Below are 6,193 nucleotides of genomic sequence, written 5' to 3'. Positions count from 1 at the left end.
CCCCTCTGGATATAATATGAAAATGTAGCTCTTTGCCAAAAAAAAAAAAGAAGTGTAACACTTATTAAAAACATACGGAGGAAGTACAAAATAAAAGTAATTTTTTCCCAAGGATTTTAATGAAACTTTAATGTATTTTTTTTTTTGTTTTGGTACAGAAGTGAATGAAACTTTAATGTATAAATATTAAGATCGCAAAATGATACAAAATGTTATACCTTCTTCATTTTTTGAATATTACACCACTTAGCTTGTTTTGTTTTAGTAAGTTCCACAAAAATATTAAATAAACGGAGGAAGTATAAAAAATCGAACATCTAGTTTGATATACTTTTTTTTTTTTTTTTTTTTTTTTTGAGAAAGGCAAAATTTTATTAATCACAAAAAAAACACAACAACTACAATGAGGCTACTAAGCCCCTAGATAAATGCCCTTTAACCAACTAAGCTCCCTAGCCTTAACTTTCTTTCAAGCTAAACTACTAACTCTATGATATACATCAATACAAATTCTATTTACAACAATTTCATGTCTTAAAATCTTTGATTCCCAAACTGCAAGATTTCGTTGCTGCTAGATGTAGTAAACCAAAGTAGAACAAAAGCTCTGGAACACCATTTTCTGGAATCTGTTCCTAGCACCCCAACACCAATCATTACATGACTGCAGACTTATAAAATTCATCATACACCCCAACTTAATCTGCAGCACTAAAGGCCCGTTCCGATCTGATTGGAGCTGAACTGAAATGAACTTAACTGAAGTGAAATGAATTGTTTATGAAAGAAGGAAATTAGAAACTGAACTAAGCTAAAATTAAGCTGAAGTGAATAGGCCCTAAATCAATCTTTGACTGTAATTACAATCAAATAGCAGATGCTTATTAGTTTCAGCAGCATCAGAACATAAGGCACACAAATCATCAGTCACCATTCCATACTATTTTAGCTTTTCCTTTGTTCTGAGTCTTCCCCAAGCAGCCATCCAAGTAACAAATCGAAGCTTAGGGATATTATATCTGTTCCATATCCAATTGCACCAAGGAACATCAGTATGACTAGTGTAAAGCCACCTGTAAACACTAGCCCCTCTTGTAAGTTTCCCGCGGCCTAGCCCCTTATCTGCACCCAAAAAAAAAAAAAAAAAAAAAAAAAAAAAAAAAAAAAAAAAGCTTGTAAGTTGTTGTAGTCTTGTACTCACTACGTAGTCTCTAACAATTCCCGCCAAAACAAAAACATTTGAAACTCACAATTGGGGCGAGGTCTCTCTCAATGTCATCTCTAACAATCAAGGTAATGTATTTGACCAATTTTAACTGCGAATAATAAAATTGCATATTAATTTTTCGCAATTGAGAACCTTAATCCCAATTTCAACTAACCCTAAATTTTTTGTAATTTCAGAATTCTTCAATTTTCGTACTAAATTTGTGTTCGCGTAATTGGAAAATTGAGGTGGATGCATTGATATTCGCCTAACTGATCGATCCGAGGGTTTCCTCAACGTTATCTCTAACAATCAAAGTAATGTATCAGATTTTGAACAATTTTAATCCCGAAATCGTAAAATCGCAGTCTATTTTTCTCAATTTTTTTAACCTCAATCACAACTTAAAATTCAAATCCTAACCTTAATTTCCTTGTAATTCCAGAATTCTTCAAATTTCATACTGAATTTGTGTCCGCGTAGTTGAAAAATTGAGGTGAATGCATTGATTTTCGCCAAATGATCCATCTTTGAGTTTTCGCTTTTCTCAACGTCATCTCTAACAAACAAGGTAATATATCTGATTTTGAACAATTTCAATCATGAATCTTAAAATCACAAGTCATGAGTTTCATACTGATAGTTGAATTATATTCACTCTGATGCTTTTACACCTTCTGTGAGTCATGAGTGTCATTCTGGTAGTTGAATTATAATTGCTTAGATGATTTTACACCTTCTGTAAGTCATGAGTTTCATACTGATATATGAATTATGATCGCTTTGATGGTTTTACACCTTCTGTAAGTCATGAGTTTCATACTGATAGTTGAGTTTACTGTTTACTTGCGCCTGATATTTATTCTGACCATGCTATGGTATCATTGTGTACTTGTTTAATGCTTTGAATCTCGGTTTCTTCAACGTATGTCCTTCCGTAATGTGTAGACTACAGTTGTGAGTCTCGTGAGTATCACTCTATTTTTGCCTAATTTAGGGTGTTGCCTGCCTGCTAGGTCTGTGCACCTAGTTCAAAATTAGTTATGAATCCGGTAGATGACCTTTGAACTCCAGACATTCGCATAACTAAAATTTACTTGACAACTTTAGGTGGCTGAGTTTCGACCAAGGCTCTTATATGTAATATTGAGAAAGATAAAGGATTTTACTTCGAAGTTAAAAAAAATCACCATTAGATTTTGATGATATGAGGATGTATTGCTGGAGTAGAGGCATTAAAGAGTTCAAAATGTGAATGGAAGAGTCACTGAGCGAGGCAGAGTTCAGATACCATGCTGTAGCAATCAAGAATTGGGTTTAAATCATCATCTAATGTTTGTATATATAAAGTAATAAAATGGAAGATAAAGAAGGGGGATCACTGCCTTGCTAGCCAGAGTGAGATGCATGGAATTTGTCTCATCTACAAAAAAAAAAATAATAGCCATTAAAGCAACTGTGCTCGTGCAGTTTAACATTTTCAGTTTAAATTAGGTACCAGAAGCTCTCAGAGTTTAAATTGATATTTGAGCTGCTGTTGTGAGGCCTGAGGATTTTGAATCGGGTATATAACTACAAATTACACAATGTCACTGAAGAATCATTTGCTTATATATTATTTTATCTTTTCTTTCCTAGGTTGCTACTTTCTAGATTTCAGCTGTACTACTTCATAGAATTGAACTTGATACTTTGTATAGTCCAACATGCTTCTGTTTGCTATATATTTGATGTGCTGAAAAGGGATAATCTAAGTTCTTTGTTTTGATTGGATTGGATTTGGAAATATGTAGAGTTGCTGTGTTTGGCTCGTGGGTAGAAGCAACTGATTAAAATGTTGATAAGTTTATCAAAACCAGATTACTTTGTACCTGCTACTTACTTTTTCCGCTTTAGCTAGAGAACTGCATCTCCTTTTTCTGAGCTGTTAATATAGTCCTTTTTTTCTTAACAACAAAATATGTTGATAATCTTCATAAGGTTCCAACATGTTAAACCTTACTTTTGCTGACGAGAACTTCATCAAATATAAAGAGGCTGGCGTCAAGGATGCAAAATAAGCTGCATTTTTCTTGTTGCTGGGGGGCTTGGAGAACTCCTTGGATACTATGGAATCAAGGTGATAAATCTTCTGCATGTTTCAACCCCCCGTCCTCTCTCCAAGGGAATATGATAAGCAAGCAAGTGATGGGAGCAAATTATCTTTACCTTCCATTTGTTGGTACTACTGTCAAACATGAACGTATTTGTTGCTGTATGGTTTTGAGGGCTCTAGAAGATTTTTCTTGTGTGACTTATATAATGGTGATTTACATTGGGATGTCAATAATCACCCTCTTTCACCCATTTCCTCTTGGATGTGTACTTTATTTGTTCCTTTTTCCAACATGATTACTGTGGTATCCAGTCTGTCATGTCCAGCACCTTTCCTTTGCTGTTGTTGGAAAGCAATTTGTTGTGTAGATGCCTTATTTTGTAACTTCTGACAGTCCAATGTTTTATAAATATTGGATTATGATATTGATCTTTGTGAAAATCTTGCAGCTTGCTCTTCCTTCTGAAACCTCCACAGAAACCCTACATAGAATCTGTTCTTGGCTTTCTTGCTCTTTAATAAGCTAGTTGCAGACTATCTTAAGGTTGGTGCTGCCAAAATACTCTCTACTGCTGATTTAGATTGAGTCTGTTTCTACTCTTTTGCTGGCAAAATGAGAGTCCGTTTGTGTCTCTTGCATGCACGATGACCCTTTCTAGCTCTAGGTTTTCATGGGGATGTTTGTTATTTGAAAGAAACTTTAGACTGTCGCCTGGAATTGGTTGAGTTATGGGCTTTAGCTTTCTTCATTGAATCCAGCTTTATTTCCATCCCACTCAAAGCTGCTAGATCATTTTTCCTTTGCTTCTAGCATTGCCAACAATAAGCAAAAAATGCTCATGAGCAAAAATTTGGGTGAAATTACAAAAAAAAAAAAAAAAAGACTTGCACCAAAGCAAAAACAAATTTGCTCATGAGCAAAATGAAAAATGCTCATAGGATGAGAAATTTTTAAGATGTACAGTAACCATGTGGGCCCCACAAGGTAAGTAAGAAAAAAGAGAGAAAAATAATATAGTAGAGAGAAATATAGGTGGATATTAGCAAAAAGTAGAGAGAGAATGGTGAAGAATTTTTTTTTTTTTTTTTTTTTTATCATTGGTGGGATAAAATTATGATCACAAAAATGCTCATAAGTTAAAGGAAAGAGAAAGTGGGTAGAGAGTGAATGAGGAAATCATTTTTTGCTCATTGTTGATGGTGCTCTAGAATAGATACTACAAATTGTCCCTATTTCACTTGTATTATGAACAAACATCTCTCATCTTGATTTTGACCATTTTGTGAAGCTATTGTTTAGAGCTCGACGAATCAAAGCCTTAACCCCATAAGTGGGGTTGACTAATATCGTTTTGAACTTAGATTATGAGTGTCAAAACAAATCATCAGTAACAACTACAGTGAACATTACTCTATAAAGGCTATAATATGGCTAAAGGTAATTTTTGCTCATTTAATGTTTTGACGGGATGCTTTTTATTCATTATATAGTTTTAAAATGAGAAAAAAAAAAAACAAACAAACATTTGGGTGCACCTATTTCTACATGAACACATGTGTAATTTTTTATTTTTTATTTATTATTTTTTTTTTTTTTGTGATGTGTCGTTTTGACTTGATTACGATTAAGCCGAAACCGGTTGGGTCTTTTAAGCCGGTGTATTAAAAAACCGTGTACTTGTGTACCAAACACCTGTAACGACTGTAAGTAGAGGTGTCAAAATCTGATCTAACCGTCCCGATCCAAGAAAAACCCGATTCATATTCGACTTGCATGTAAACAATAATTTAACTTGACTTTAGTTTAAATTTAGATCGGACCTTACCAAACCCGACCCAAAAACCCAGATTGACACCTCTACCCTTAATAAGGCCCTAAACACGTACAAGTTATACAACACTAAAAATTTTTGGCTTAAAATTATATACTCCATAAGTCCATACTCTTTAATTTCATTACCAATTGACTTAAATATTTGCAAACATCTACTCTCTTCCCTCCTCTTCCCTCAAAATCTTTTCTACCAGTTCTTCTCTTGCCGTTTTACCAGTTCTCAGTACCGTAAAAGCCATGGAAAAATATTAAGTGGAGTGTTCAAACTGCAAGTGCATTTGTTTCGTGACTGTGGTACTTATCGGCGTTGGCGTTGGCATGAGTATCAGTCAGTTATGCAAGATTTCTGATACTTATTTGCATAGTCGTTTCTAATATTTTGGTGGCTCGGGGCAAAATGATAATACTTTTATTGAATAAATCATTTGTTTTTATAATTATAAATATTTATGTAATTTGTTAATTAATAAATAATTTTATGTAATTTGTTAATTGATAAATAATTTTATGTTTGTTAATTACTTCATCCTTTCAGTGCTTAAAATCAATTTTTTTTATTGTGTCATGTATTTTTCTTATTAGCTTGATCTTGTGCAGTTTTCTACCCTTTCCTGGTGCTTTCTTTACAGTCCTTTTACATTCAGAATGAGCACTGTTGAGATCTATTTCCAACAAATATGAAGACGAGTTGTGTATTTAGGACTTAGGATTGCAACAATAGAGTGTTAAATTGTTGAGGTTTTAGTCTGGTAACCTCTAGTTTTTGAAACGTGTGTTGAGTTGCAGATACTTACTTTCTCGGGTAACAATCTTCTGAAATGAAAAGATCTATTCCCAACCAATATAAGTTGTGTATTTGGGACTTAGGATTGCAACTACAGAGTGTGAAATTGTTGAGGTTCTAGGCTTATATATTGTCAATTTGAGGGTATGTTGTATCTCTGCCGTTACTTTGTGAGCCACTGAGATTAATGGTAACTGTCAATGTATTTGTGGCATGTAATTGAGTGTATATTGCTTGAAATCAGTTAAGATTAAAATTTCATTTTGTAATTAT

The 6,193-nt window shown here is 33.7% G+C and overlaps 1 long non-coding RNA gene across 1 annotated transcript; it reads left to right on the top strand.

The window, feature by feature from the left end:
* The first annotated feature begins 834 nt into the window (after positions 1–834).
* On the top strand, positions 835–3,743 carry LOC110709608. The gene is made up of 4 exons (XR_002508995.1): positions 835–1,293; positions 1,405–1,524; positions 1,653–1,778; positions 3,188–3,743. It is a non-coding gene; the product is annotated as an uncharacterized LOC110709608 (long non-coding RNA).
* The last annotated feature ends 2,450 nt before the right edge of the window (positions 3,744–6,193 follow it).

The sequence above is a fragment of the Chenopodium quinoa genome, unplaced genomic scaffold (genome assembly GCF_001683475.1).
Source record: "Chenopodium quinoa cultivar QQ74 unplaced genomic scaffold, ASM168347v1, whole genome shotgun sequence".
In the NCBI taxonomy this organism is placed as follows: Eukaryota; Viridiplantae; Streptophyta; class Magnoliopsida; order Caryophyllales; family Amaranthaceae; genus Chenopodium; species Chenopodium quinoa.
This window is presented reverse-complemented; position numbering and strand designations above follow the sequence as displayed.